The sequence below is a fragment of the Microcebus murinus genome, chromosome 7, assembly GCF_040939455.1.
Source record: "Microcebus murinus isolate Inina chromosome 7, M.murinus_Inina_mat1.0, whole genome shotgun sequence".
NCBI lineage: Eukaryota > Metazoa > Chordata > Mammalia > Primates > Cheirogaleidae > Microcebus > Microcebus murinus.
This window is the reverse complement of record NC_134110.1, coordinates 13,742,984-13,758,644: the sequence shown is the minus strand read 5'-3', so window position 1 is coordinate 13,758,644 and position 15,661 is coordinate 13,742,984. Positions and strand designations below refer to the sequence as shown.

The 15,661-nt window shown below is 36.4% G+C and overlaps 1 non-coding gene across 1 annotated transcript; it reads left to right on the top strand.

Annotated features, from left to right (window-relative positions):
• Positions 1 to 4,083: 4,083 nt before the first annotated feature.
• LOC142871977 (U1 spliceosomal RNA) lies at positions 4,084 to 4,247 on the top strand. Its single transcript, XR_012920239.1, has one exon. It is a non-coding gene; the product is annotated as a U1 spliceosomal RNA (small nuclear RNA).
• The last annotated feature ends 11,414 nt before the right edge of the window (positions 4,248 to 15,661 follow it).

The following is a 15,661-nucleotide window of genomic DNA, read 5'->3' as shown; positions in this document are numbered from 1 at the left end:
CAATAACAACAACAAATCTTTGTTTTTAAAAATTAATACAAATGCTATATGTTCGCTGGAATGTGTCCCTAGGTTCTGGGTACAAACTTCTGGATAACGCTATCAACTCCAAGCGCTTCTATTGTTTGCTAAATATGTGCTTATGTGTGAGGGAGGGTAGTGGTGGTGAGTGGATCTTAAGCTGAACTTGCCTCATGGATTTTCCAGAACTGATGCAGGCTAGCATGGACTTGCATAATCTGAATTTGGTTGTGTCCTGGCCTCCAACTGCTCCGGGGGCCACACAATTCAGCAGCCACGAGTCTTTCCCTGGAGCACTCCTAATATTTCTAAACTCTAGGTGGCCAACTCCTTCTAGAGAGTTTCTTTGTTCACCAGTGGACCAGGACTTCCTCAAAAATGCAACCTGTCCAGGCCTGGTAATTCCTTTAAGTCCTGAGAGTCCCATTCTCCTATTACCTACCAGGAGACTGTGTGGAATAACTCTCGTGGGAGTCTTGAAGCCACGGTCATTCATTGGGCCTCAGAGGCTTGCCCACTCCACCTCTGAGCCAAAGATTCCCACAGTGCCTTCTGAGACCCTGATCTAGAAGCCACAAGTCATCCTCTACTCAATGGAGGCTTCTTCTTCCTTCGTCCTATTGTCTTCACTAACAATTGACTTCCTCCTTGAGGACATTGCTCCTTTTCCACCTTCTTGGGTGGAGACTGCTCTGTCCTCCACTTCCATGGACCTCAGAATTAAGATGTACTCACTGATCCTTCTCACCACATCCAGGTACTTTCTTCTCCAACCCACTGAGGCTGAGACAATTGAGCAGAGCACCCCCTGCTCCCATCACATATTTACCCATCACTCATCCAAGACCTGAGCACCTAGTTCATAGTCCCTCCCCTCCTAAGTAATGCCATCACCCTAGGTGCTTTTAGCATCTTCATGGACACACAGCTGGCCTCCTGGACTCTCAGCTTCTTGCTATATTTCCAGTGACTTCTCATCCATCATCGTCACCCACTCTGATTACCATACCCCTGACCATGTCATCCTAAGAACTGCTCCATCCTTACACTCATGAAAATTCCAACGTCTGTTATGTGACCACCATTCAACTATTCTATGACTACTTTTTTAGCTTCAATGAGACCTTCCTTCTCCCGACTCTATTCTATCTCCCATTTGTTAGCTTCTCCTGGCTTCACTTCCTTCTGCTCCAAGCTGAAACTTGCCTTTAACTTAGACAACTTTTGTCATTCCTTCATCTGCCATGTCCCTCAGCAATTCCATCCTATCTGCCTAGAAAAACTCTGGCCTGGATTTACTCCACTGTTTACTTGCTGAGTGTCTACCCTGGAGAGCTGAGAGGTGCTAAAGCAGATTGCATGATGTTAGAGGCAGGGGCCAAGAGAAACTGAAGCTCTCCATCCGGATCCTCCACTCTGTCAGCCAGTCTTTATTTCTTATTCAGGCTATTTTCCTCCCATTTTCCACAGAGCAATTGCCGGCTTTCTCCTAATGGTTTCAACTCAGCTACCTCTCACTCACTTCACAAAGATATAGACTCAAACACCATTGTGGGAGCCCTCACACGACACCCTGCCCCCCCCCCAAATGTGCTTGTGTCTGCAACACTTCCTTCTCTTTTTCCACTAGGAGAAGTATCCTTCCTCCTGCTCAAGCTTTAGCCCTTCTCAGTAAGAAGCAGCAGCTAGTTTCCTCTTCAGGAACTAGCCCCAACCCATCAGCACTTAAATACATACCAACTCTTTCTTTAAAAGAAAAAAGTCTCCTTTCAACTATATCAATGTCTCTTTCTTCCCTTTGCAAGTGGAACTTCTTGAAAAAGTCCTAAATTCCCTTCTTGTCTTCTTCTCTCCCAACAATCCCACAAAATCAATCTCACATCGCTCACATCCTTCTCTGAATCTATGGACAATATTCAAGCATGCATATAATTTTAGAATAATAGCACAAAAATTCTTGTATCCACCAACAAGAATTAACAAAGATTTGGCATTCTTTCCCAATAAAATAAAAATGTGATAAGTACAGTTTTAGACTTTTATGCCTCACTCCATCCCTTAATCCCTTATCCAAGCACATTCTACTCTCTTTCTCCTTCCTGCCCTACATTCAACCATCATAAATGCTGAATTGAGTCCAGTATGAATATGATGAATTTGGTCTTTTTCAGTCCATGCCTCTACAGTTCTACCACACATGTATGACACAGTGCATCGTCAACACAATACATAATACATACTCAATATATCATCTTCTTTTACATCTTTTAGAATTTTATCCAACTTGTACCTTACTGGCATAACACTATTACATTTGATCTTTTATCAACTCAGCATTATTTGTGTACTATCCATGCTGGAACACAAACATCTGAATCATTAATTTTAGTTGCTATATAGTATTCCATCACATGATATGCCTTATGTTACGTATCCCTTGTAATACCAAGACATTTAAGTTGTCGGCAATTTTATGATTCAATTTTACATACAAGTTGCCTACACTCTTCAGTACTAGAATGGGCCTATGTTTACACATTTCCTTTTGCACAAGAGTAAAATTTTCTCCAGGATACATACCTAGAAGTGGACTTTCTGGATGGAGTGTATGCACATTTTTAACTTTACTAGATTACACCAAATTGATCTCCAAAGTGATAAAAAATCCCACTCCCACAAAATGTGAATGCCTGCTACTGTTTCCTTACCCCTTTGCTGATACTTGGTATTGTCAGACTTTATAGTATTTGCCCATCTGATGGGTTCAAAATGGCATCTCATTTTGGAGTTAATTTACATTTTTCTGGACAACGTGAGGTTGAAGATGCTTTCACATGCTTTTTGGACCTTCATGTTTCCTCTCCTGTGAGTTCCTTCATTCTTCTCTTTTCCCCATTTTTCTCTTGGGTTATCTCTCTATCATTGGTGAGCAGGAGTTTGTCTGTATCTTTCAGTCTTTATCTAAGCCATGCTTGTACCCCATCCTTCAATTTATTACCAAGACCTCAATATCTATCAAAGCTCTCCACTTCTACCAGAACTACCCCAGAGGAACTTTGCCATACAGCATTATTGCAGACAGTTTCCTAACCATTTTCCTTGTCTCTGGTCTGACAGTCTCCAACTTATACAGCAATCAAGGAATATTCCCAATACATCATTCTCCTATTCAAGTACTTTAAAGGCCTCTAATTATCCTGCTGGTCTGTATTCATCAGTAGAGAGAGACACAATGAGAACAGGGACCATATCAGACTTCTTTTCAGATGTAACCCCAGTACCACAGGAGATGCTTGGCATAGAGAGGTAGAGATTAATGGAATAGAAAGAGATTCAATCCTCACCATTCCAGAGCCAAGGCAGAAGATATCACAATGTGCTCACTGAACTACAAATTCAATCCACACACACACACAAGAAAAAACAAAACAAAACAGAAAACTTTTCAAAATGACACTTGTGCAAATACAAGATCTTAACGAAAAAAGAAAAAGGTATTTGATTGGTAAGGGTCCTAAATGTACAAGGCTCTCTGTAGTGTGTCTTTATCAAATCTTAAGCTACCTTAACATACATGAATCTACTCCTACTCAGAAAGAAATCTAAAGGAGTCATATATAAGAGGCATCTTCCCCTTAAATGTCTTCTCTTTTTCAGAACTTAAATGAAACATATTTCTTCCACAGTTTGCCTATACGACCATGTCTATGATAATGTGGACATACAGAGTATTAAAAAGATAACTTGTAAAAAGATAACTTGTAAGAGTTACTCTTTCGTGTCCATTATACAGAACTCCTACTCCTTTGATGAATATGATTAGAATAACTTAATGCTAGCGCAATGCCTGACACCAAATAGATGACATAGCTTTTTAGTATAAAGAAAATGTGATGGAGTTAGACAGCTGTCAGTTAGAATCCTGGTTATTTACCCGCTGAACGATTTAACCTAACAATCTATAAAATGGGCATTTTAAGAATAGTGTCTGTGTCTCAGGATTATTGTGAGGATTAAATAAGACATTAAATCGCTGTGAAATTCCTTTAAAGAATGCACATAATACTTACCTGGCAGGGGAGATACCATGATCACGAAGGTGGTTTTCCCAGGGCGAGGCTTATCCATTGCACTCCGGATGTGCTGACCCCTGCGATTTCCCCAAATGTGGGAAACTCGACTGCATAATTTGTGGTAGTGGGGGACTGCGTTCGCGCTCTCCCCTGATTAAAAAAAAAAAAAAAAAAAAAAGAATGCACATAATAAATAGGCTCTGAATAAATACTAATGTCCTCCCCTTCTTAAGCAAGAATACCCCCAAAAGTGTCCTTGCAGTCCATTCTCTGCTTGGATCCTCGTTTTGAGCCATAATACACATTTCTGAAATGATAAGGGTAACCTGTTCCCTGAGAGTTTGTTAGAATCCAGACACTGTACAGGTGCTTTGGAACATTACTTCCTTCAATACCCAAAACCCTTTGAGGTCATACGTATTAGAATCCCCATTTACAGAGGTTGAAACAAGGTGCAAGGAGGTGAGAGTAGAAGCTATGAAATGGATGATAGACCAAATTTTCAGGAAAATGTTTTTGTAATCACTTAAAAGCACCAAAATCTTCCCACTAGGAAAGATTTGTTGCAGTACTTTATCTTTTTGACAGGGCTACTATTTTGGAAGACATGGAGAAAGCACAGAAGGTAGTATATGTCTAGATATCAGCAAAGCGTTTTACAAAGTTAAGGACATAAACAAGAAAGAAAACATGAACAGGGCAGTGATTAGGAAGCATTGATCCTGACACAGCAGATGCTTAAATACTGGTTTAGTCCAGAGCTGATATTCAATCTACACACAATGCCGTAGACATGCCAGCTATTTACAGCTGGTCTCTCTCCTTAATGATCAGTGCCCAAGTCACCAATTGTTAAATATTTTGAATATCACACCAGTTGAATAAAAGAAGAGCTGCATACATATTTTTTCTGTGCATAAAATTTGATATAAACCTGAACATTTTAAAATTTTGATTTCTAATTTCAACAAATAAAAGATGCAAATTCATGTTCCTTTATCTCAAGATAGAAATTTACATTTCCAACTATAGGATTCATAACCAATTAAAATTCATGATTTGGCTTGCATATATTTTCCTAGAATGTTGTTATTAATTATGCATAAAATAGAAACAATACCACTTACTCTTATCTAGTTAATGCTACTTCTGAAACTCAACCAAGTCATGTGGTTAAAAGAATTTTGAGTGCATCAAGGCTGGATAGATAATGCAATTTATCAATCTGTAGCAAATGCTTTTTCATAGCAGAATTTATTGCAGATAAAAATATTAATTTAAAAAGCATTTTTAGAAAGTTGCATACAGGGATGAAGAAAAATACAGAGGAAATTCCCTGCTCCTAGATTAAGTCCATTTTTGGTTTCTTCTCCTTCCCTGTGAAGTTACCCACTTTGGGTGCATTTCTCTCCCACAGTACTTCCAACAGAGAGGAAACATGGCAAAGAAAATGAGAGCAGCTCAAATCAGTCTTCATAGTTTTCTGATAGGAGTGCTAGTTAGAGGTTCAGGGGCATTACTTATAGTTTGGATGTGATATATCATCCTGGTGTCTCACTGAGATTTGGTTTTTACAAAGGAAATGAAAAGAGTGCTTCTAGTTTTTGTATTCCTACAGTTTTCCTTCCAACAATGTTCCCATGCAAAAGAAAAACTTTTTGAACCTTGGCTATGCCTTCTAGCACAGATAATGACAACTACTTAAACTGCATTTAAAAAGTGCTGAGTAGTTGATCCTAGTACCTAATGATGTTACTTATCTCCTCGGAGTCTGATTGACACTAAAAATAATAAATTAGAACAGAAAATGATTTTACGAGATATATTGGCTGACGGGCAGGCTGAGCATAATATCCTCCATTACACTTGTCATTGAATTCTGTATGGTTCAGATCTGAACAAGGAAGGCAGGATTGTACTGTGGTTTCATGATTTTTATCTTCAATCACCCATCTCTCAAACATATAAAATTAATTTTCCTACTTACAAATTCAGGCGATGCAAAATCAGGACCAAAAACACTTTCTGTGGTGATGCAAACATTACAGTGGGCAGCCTATTGCAAAGGCAGGAGTGAAATAATAAAGTCAAAACTGTCATTCCTGGGTTAGCGAGGATCTAGCTTCTGAGACACCCATTTCCTTCATCTAATTTAGTAAATTTATAAATTCTAAATCAATAAGCTATACCTGCTGAATCATTGAGATCCATTTGGAAAATAATTTTAGGAGTGCCATACTGAAAGCTGTCACACATAACACAATAAAGTCATAGGTTTCCTTTAAATAGTTAGCAAACCAAAATTAATTTTTACAATTATTTACAAGACAGTTGGATTGTTAAATGTATACCACAAAATTTTTTTCTTTTTTAATTTTAGCAAATCATGGTAGATTTGTTCTTTGAGTTTTGGGGGAGATAAAAAAAAAACAAAGTTCAGAGAAAAAGTTTAAAATATTACTTTTTATTTTAAGTAATGTCTGTGAATCATTGAGGATGATTTTTAATTTTGATTCATTCAATGAGCTCTACTAATGCAATGATTTTCTCCATGGAAGTCCTTAACCACAGTGGCCATTTGCAGCTGATGATTTTTTTTTATATAAATAATTTATAAAGCCACTATACACTTATACTTTTACACTGAAAGAGAAAGAGAGAGAACAGAATTGCATCTTAAACTCTATTTACAAATTTACCTTGGCAGGCCCTCTTACTGCCAATAGGAAACGATGTTGCATATTTAATTTGCTCTTTTGTTACAACGGGGCTTAGGTTAGTTAATTTCAATTTTCGATTTCAAAAGCTATCAAATATGGCTCAGATGAGAAATCAATTTTTCTCAGCTGCCTCTGTTTTTGTTATGGGAGGCATCTCATTGGCTGAAGGTGAGCCATGTGACATGGCAAGAGATTAGTTCACCAGACCCTGTGTTGCTGCCACCTCAATTACTGCCTGCCTCTTGTAATTTAGCCTTATAACACCTAATTTCAAGACAGAACTCATATTTAATTCATGAAAGCTTCCACAAGAGTAATTGTGAAATAAATTGCCATAGAAGATATCCATTTGTGACTCATTTTAATTTTGTATGCTAGTGGCATGCTATTTATTCTACTTGTTTAACACTTTAGCACAAACATTTTTTTTTTTAATATTGAACTTTATGCACTGATAGCTGCATACTTTGCACTATTTTCCCACATTACATCATCTCCTTTACCGGGATTTCCTTTCACAAAACTTTCACCCAGTGGTATTTCCAAAGATTGTTAAAATCAAGAACTTATAATCTCCTAATTATTGAATGTGTTGTTATGATCTGCATAGAACTTTAAAAGTAGCAACTAAAATCACAAATGACAGCAGATAAATGGTAGTTAGATGACAAGGATCATTCAAAGGGCTGAGAAATAAATAGAGCTTAATTTAAATAATATTTTAAACAAAGGCATTCATTAGACATATTGACATTTTCATTTCAACATTGATACATATTTTAAAATTCTTGAACCAAAACATATATATTTCCTGTGTATACACACCATTTTGTCCTTTTCCTCCCTGTTGCTATGCCAACAAGGTGGGTGAGGCCTTCTCAACTGCCAAACTCAGCTGTCATCCCTTCACCCTAAAAGCCTTATAATTGCTTTTATTTGCATACGACAATTAGGCAGGATGGCTCACAGCGAGAAAAACCAACCTTTCTCTCCCCAAGTGCACACAACGCCAGCCTGTAATTTATAAAAGATACGCGCCATGTGGTGGAGCACTAAAATAGAGTGATGAGTCCTTTCATCTGATTGTAAGCCATTAACAAAAGAAAACATCCCCTTTCAGGCTATAAAAAATGCCTATCTGGTGTGAACCTGCAAAATCACAAAGTGCCCCCCTCCCCAATTCCCCCCACATAGACCCTTCACATTCATTATCACATTGAACTCAAAAGGAGCTCTGGTAAAAGAGTTACATTTGGGTGTTTATGAGTAATGGGGTGCAAATAAAATCCACACTGGGCTTAAATTGCATCCAGTGCAGTTGGTGTTGGGGGATAGATTTCTTTTTCTTCTGTTTCTTCTTCTTCTTTCTTTTTTTTTTTTTTCTTTTTCTAAAAAAACAAACTTGTTTTGCATTGCATTGCATGTTGAAATGTCATATTAATATAGTCATTATTACCCTTTTTCTTCGGAGAAACCATGACAGGATTTTCCAATCAGCATTCAGGTCTGTGAAAGCTCAAGTCAGGAGGAATGTGGATGGTTTAAATCATCCTCTGTTTCGGTTTTCAAAAGGTCTTCAAAAATTAGTGTCTAGTGTAAAAGGTCAAAACATGGTTGGAAATCATTTCGGTGATTTATTGTCATCATTTTTTCTCATGACTTTAATTCTAATTATTAAGATATTTTAATTTTATTCTCACAGGCTGCATCAAATCTAAGATAAAATTTTAAACAGATTTCTTTTAGACGCAATATTTTAAGTAACCAATTAGACTGTAGGGCTTTTCCACCCTTTTCTCAGAGTTTGTACCATTAGAGACCTTTACTTTACAGAATGAGCATCAAATTTGAACTTCGTTTCTTCTAAATTGTCCCGTTTTTAAAACTATTATTCAGAACACTAGAATTGTGACCTATTTCTTTCCCTAAGAATCTTTTAAAAAGCAATCAGCACTCCATTTTTATTCACCATTTGCTGAATAAATATTGATCATCTAGGTAATTTGGGTCCAGGATCTGCAAATGGATATAACTAATCACAAATCACTTAGTGTTGTGTCTATTTTTAGACCATAATTACACCATCTTGAAATATTTTATCTAGATTAAGAACTATAACGGAGTTTTATTCCAACACATACGTGTAAATTGTGATGAAAAAGAATTTGCTAAAGCAACAAAATATAAAACTAAATAGAAACACAGGAGACACTTCAAAAAGCAACAGTGAAACTAAGACCAGAGTATTGGCTGTCTGGTCAAAAAAAGTCAACTTGCTTTAGAAAATTATTAAAGAAAGGATATAAAGTTAAGAGACATGCAAGAATTTCACATATAAGTGATAAAAGACATGAGCAGCAATGCATCAAAAAATAAATAATTAAAACACCAATGAGCATGTGAAAATTGCTGACCTTCACCAATAAGGAAAGAAAGGCAAGTTTTAGAAAACTTGCAGTCTAAGTGTTTACATATTAGAATGTAAAGATTTAAACAGTGATAATGCCATGTTGACAAGGACGTGGAGTAACAGGATCTTATATAAAGTCCATAGACATGTATGTTGTTCCTACTTTTCTGGAGGACAATTTGGCTATATGCAATGACATTTTAGATGAGCATGCTCTTTGACCCAAGAACCCCACTTATAAAATTTATCCTAAGGTAAAAAATCAGAGAAGAATGACCTATGCAGGGGTGTTTTAAAATGATACGTGCTACTTTATTACTATCAAAATTTTGAAACAAGCAAAATGTGTGTTAAATAAGTTATACTATACTCCTATGGTGGAATATCATGCAACCATACAAAAGTCGATATAGATCTCTTTGTTTTACATGAATATATAAAAATCTCTATATACATACCTACATTTATGTATATATATATATACATATAAGTGTATAACTAAATGAAAAAAGAATAATACATAATATAGTATTCCATTCATGTAAACATACACTATATACAGATATACACATACACACACATACATATACCAACAGAGTCTGAGAATCTATCACAGCCTATTAGGAATGATTTTGCAGTACAACTATGATGGACCTTTAAATTTTCATGTGTTGCTTTAATTCACAGCAAATACAATTTTTAGAGAAAAGGCATAGTCATGAGTAGACTTTCAATGAGTAATGTTTTACTTTTTAGGACAACATGTATTCAAACTTTCCCAACATGGCTGTTTCCTTTTTCTTTTATCCTTTCTAGAACCACTATTTACTTTCCTGCCCTCTTCCCAAACTCCATTTCTAGTCTGCTGTTTCCTTTTTAACTGTTATAACTCCAGTACCAAAATTATCATTTTAATAAAATTTATCAATATATTAAAGATTCATCTGGAAAGAATAAGATGGTACTATAAGGATCTAGAAACTTGGTAATTCCATCCAGAGTTATTAATATTAATTAAGGAATAATGAAAGGTATCAGCCTGTTCATTTCCTAGGGAATATGTCCATTTCTTCTTCCCATATGAAGGAAAAGCAGACAAGTCCAAAGAACAGCAACCTTGCATGAAAATTTGGCTCTACTGTTCCCCTTCTGAGTAACAAAGCCTATTTACTCTTGGGTTTCCAGCATGGTTATAGTAAGTGCTGAATAAATAGTTGTTGAATCAATGGGATGAAACCGAAATCAGGAAAATTCACAGCATACGTGACTCTATTTATGCTAGATTATAGTAGAAGTATGGGTTAACCTTTAAGAATTAAACTACTAGTTACCTCTCACTGGCAAATTGAAGAGGAAAACAACTATTGGGGGGGGCGGGTAAGTCAGCATACAACTATTTAACCTTTTACACAGAAATACTATGTGTTCAAAAGAAATGTATTTTACAAATGGTTTGGTTGTGCTTTGCTGGACTATTTATTTCTTCATTCTTGCTCTGGGGCTACAAAATTTTAGGACTCCCCCAAAAAAGAATCCAGACAAAATTAATAGTCAGGAATTCACTCTTATTGAAAACATAGATTAAAAATTTCAATGCAATTAATGCTTAAGAAATATATTCTGCATTTCATTAACATGCATATTATACACAAATGAAATTCCTTAAAGTCAAAGGAAGCCTAATATCCTAATTGATTAAAAATGTATGTAGCTTTTAAGATCTTCTCTTTTCCACAGAAAATATTCATTTATTTTTCCTCTTAATTTCATAGGACACACAGAATATGGTAAATTGTTGGAAAGATAGGATCTGATGAAAAGTTTTTTTGAAGACAACTCTAATGTGTAGCATAAACACATTTATTGAAGGAAAGCATAAGAAATTGGGTGAAAGCAAAATATGTAGGATTAGGTTTTCTAAGATTATCCCTTATACTTTCACAAGTCAATTGATTTATACCCCTCTGGGCTCTATTGCTCCAGTTTAAAAATAATGACATATACATCTTAAGGACACTGTTGTATTACTGTCGTTTTATTGTGTAACTCAGAGATAAGGCAAATTCTCTTCTTGGAATATAAGAAAAAATATAATAAATGAATGTATTTGGAGGAAAGGCCAGTTCCTCATCTGCATTTCATATGGATTATTTATTATTCTTTTTTTTTAAGTTTTCAAAATCGTAACTATTATTTTGAGAAACTCTACATACCTTTTGTAATTTTTCCTTATCCTTGAGAGTATCATTCTTGAAATGAAAATACGCATGAGAAAAATGCTGTGTGGGGCAGCTGAATTTTATCTATTGTCTGCTTCTTCTAAGCTGCCTTTCATTAGTGGCTGGAGCCCTGGAAGATGGGAATAGTGACTTAGTGAATATTGACTGCCTCGGAAATATAAAAATCTGCTCACTTTCCATCCACAGAGTTATAGATACCCATTTCATCTTATTATGTGTCCTATGTCTAGAAAAGATGTATAAAATTTATCCCACGGACAGCGAGTGCACAATTATGAGGAACCATTATGCATTATTATTTTTCATTATTACTGTGGTTCAAATCAGATCATATCAACAGAGAAAGAGCTTACACTTTTCTTTTTCAAGGATAGGCTTTGTAGTGTATATTGTGATGAGATTTCTGCAGCAGTACTGGTTGGGAGAATGCCCTACTTAAATCATGAATCCTTTGGAAAAAGTGTCCAGGCAGAGTGTTGTACCTTTTGGCTGTAGTCTCTTTACAGGGCTTTCTTTCTTATCTCTCTTTTTTTTTTTTTTTTTTTTTTAAATTTTCTCCCCACAGCTGTAATTAAAAGGAATCCATGGCTAAGAGATCTAAGTCTTAAATGAAATCTTGTATGGAGTGAATATGCGTGAGACATCAATGATAGATTTGGAGTTGGACAAGCAGAGGCTACTTTCTGCTCCCTTTTGTACCTCGGCCCCTGGTCCGTCAGCTGCAGAGTTGACTCTGACACTTTTAGGGAACAAAGTGTCTCCAGCACTACCTCTCCCCGCCCCCCCCCCCACCTCAATTCAAACCTCATCTGAGAACTCCTGAAATGAAGCTGTCACTCAGTGCTGCTTGGGGACCTGTCAGCACAACATTGAGCCTTTTCATTTTGATGGGTCAGCCTGCAATCCCCTTGAAAGAGAAGTCCGTGCCACCGTGGTTTCTCTTTCCACAGGAATTCTGAATTCTAATGAAACTCCAAATCGCTCAATAAAGGCAGGGGCACGAGGAAGTAATCCAACGCAGATCTGAGTGAAATTTGTATTTTATCTTTTTTTCCCAGCCCATTATTCTAATCGCTTAGGTGGTTCACAAAGGGTTGGTTCGCAGGGCAGGCGCAAGAGGAATGAGGTGTCCTTTGTCCTGATGCTACACTGAGATTAGGTAGCAGCTCTCTGAAAATGAAAGGCCGTGGCTCAAATTTCCTTGGGTAAATATCCATCCACCTATTGTAGTTTGCACCTACAGTGCTACACATACATTTCTAATGTGTGCTGGGCTGATAGAGAAGACAGAAATTCATATTAATGATTTTTTTTTTATTTTTGTGTGTGCCAATGAAACTGTCTTTCAAAAACCTCATGCAAACCTTTTGCCACAAAATGAAGAAAATAGCATCGTTACTCTCTACTTTGTGATCAGAAAGCAGCCATGCCTCGTATATATCATCTGGACAGCATCACACAAATTATTATTTTCATTATGCTCTTTCGACAATGTTCACATTTTTGAGATACTTACATTGAGTGTCATACATTGTTCAACCGCTGTCTTTTCTCCCTCTTTTTTTTTTTTTGGAAAATAATTAATAAAACTTTGACAAGGAAGGCATTATTAATGTGATTGCCCACTAAATACTATTTCTTAGTATATTTATGTAGTATATGCTAGAATTATAGTTTCAATTTACATGAAAAGGCAATTACCTCAGAAATTTACCAATGATTTTTTTTACCTCATTTCTGGGGTATTTATATACTTACCATATTACAGTATATATGATATATATGTAGTTGATATAGTGTGTGTATATATATACACACACACACACACACACACACACATATATATATATATATATTCCTAGCCCATTCAGACAGATTGGCGCTAGAAAGCTGTATGGATAAATAAGTAGGTATACCTATATAGGTATACATTATCTACCTATAGATATAGATGTAATGAAGTTGACTTTATTGCTTTGCAACCAGCTGAACCCCAGTTAACCTCTGTTTTTATTATTTAACCTTCATGAAGAGCTAATGAGCAATATTTCAAATGTTACCATGTCCTTCCAACCTTTACAACTGTACAATCATATCTGAGTTACTTAAAACCTAAGAGCCACCAATCCATATTGTCTTCTTCCAGTATGACACATCACCCTAAATATGTCAACTGCCTGTACTGTAACTGTCCAAAGAACATCTGTTATAACGCCAGGTGCTTCAGCGTCCAGACGTCCGTGGTAATTTTTCCCCAGTTGATATAGAGGACGCAACAGACTATCGCATACAAAACAATTCCTCCTTACCCAGCCTGGTTGACTTTCGTATGTATTAAGAAGAATGTTTGAAAAAAACAATCAGAATTATTACATTGTGGTTTCTCTTGTAGTTTTGTTCCATGATGCATTTTATCCTATATGCATGAACTACTAGAAAACAGTGAAATGTCCATAAAAAATTGAAATCTACCCTATAAAGGAGGGAGAAAGAGAATAAGAGAAGAATGAAAGAGAAAGAAAATCATGTTATATTAATAGTTTTTTTTTTCCTCTTAGTCCATTCTTAGTCTAATATATAGAAATATTAGGATGAACAAACCCAGGGTAGTTTGAATTGTTAATCTCCATTTTTCGATCAGATTGATTCACCATGGACCTAGGCTTTACTGTATCTTTCTTATGGTTAATTATTGCTCATTTCTGATTTTTGTGTGTGCTAAATGTTTATATACATGTACTCTGCCATAGACAAAAAGGTCTCCCCTTTTGTCTTGTTTTAGATTCAATCGCATATCGACTGTGCACACACACCACGCTGAGGCTTGGGAGAACTTTAAAATTAGACACTATGGAGCTTTCAAAACTATCAAGAATAGATATTATTTTTTCTAAAACCGCAGAAGCCACTAACATTGCCTGAGGCTTTATTTTATTATTTTGTGGTATTTTCTAAATATGAAGTATAAAGACCCAGTGGGGAAGTTTGTATTAGATTTTAGTTGTTTTGTTTGTTGTGGCTCAAGGACAGACTTAGAATGTCCATGCCCTTCAAACCCCTCTAAAACTCTACATTTTTTATTGGAGAGAGAAATTACAAACTGTTTTCTTTCATTTTAGGGATAAATGCCCAAGTCTGAAAGCTAAATAGTCAAGCGTGACTAGCAATGGCTGCTTCACCATTGCTAACTCACAGCCTGTCTAATTCCACTCCTGGGTGGTTACCCTTCTTCAGAATTGAGGTATACTGGGTTGTCCATTTTAATACTTATTTTCTGCAGCAGACACAGATAAAATACAGAAAAATTATACTGTGACACAAGCTAAACGAAAAAGAAAAATTTATTTGAAACACTGACCTCAGTGTTTATGTATACAGAAGAGTGTGTCAGCAGCTGAACTTTCTCTGCTTGTTGAAAAAAGTCATTGCCTACCACCTAGGAATTCACTTGTGAAGCTTTTCAAACATTTCAGATGCGGAGAAACATTGCCAGTTACTGGTGCAAAATATGGCAGTTCATAAAATAAGATTCACATAAATTAACCATGCAAAACATGAAACTATATTTATGTTCAGCCTGGGTAATTCTTCAGATCAACATTTTAATGGAGAGTTGCTTAAACTACCCAAATACAAACTAGGCTAAAAACAGACTTTGATAGTAAACACTTAAATTTGACAAACCCACTTGCTCCTGGATTTTACATTTAACCACGGGATTGAAATCACATGTCTTCCTCCCAGAGTAATAGTAGCTCTTGTTACAGCAACTGAGTTAGGCTTCCAGGTCAGCTTTTCAGCCTGGAAGTCTGGATCCATGTTTGAATATCGTGTCTACTATTGGTCTAAGTCATGTACTCCGCAGAAGGTAGTGCTGGGTGTTGAGAAATGCCTTATGCAATGAATTCATTGAGGCAGAAATGTACCTGCACACACCTGGGGAGTGGAGGGGCCCATATTTGCTTGCAAAAGTGCCTGTCATTGTCAGAGGAGTTTTTCTCTAGGAAAATGCATGCCCAAAGTTCTGAATATGTTATATTACATATCTTCAGGAGGTTTATTTCTTTAGTTACTGCCTGGTACTCTACCTTATCCCAGCTTTGCCTCCCCACCCCACCTCCCTCTGGAAAATTAGCCAGAATTCCTGTGAGTTTTGACTCAGTGTTCCAATTGAAGGCGAAAATTCTAGACAATCTA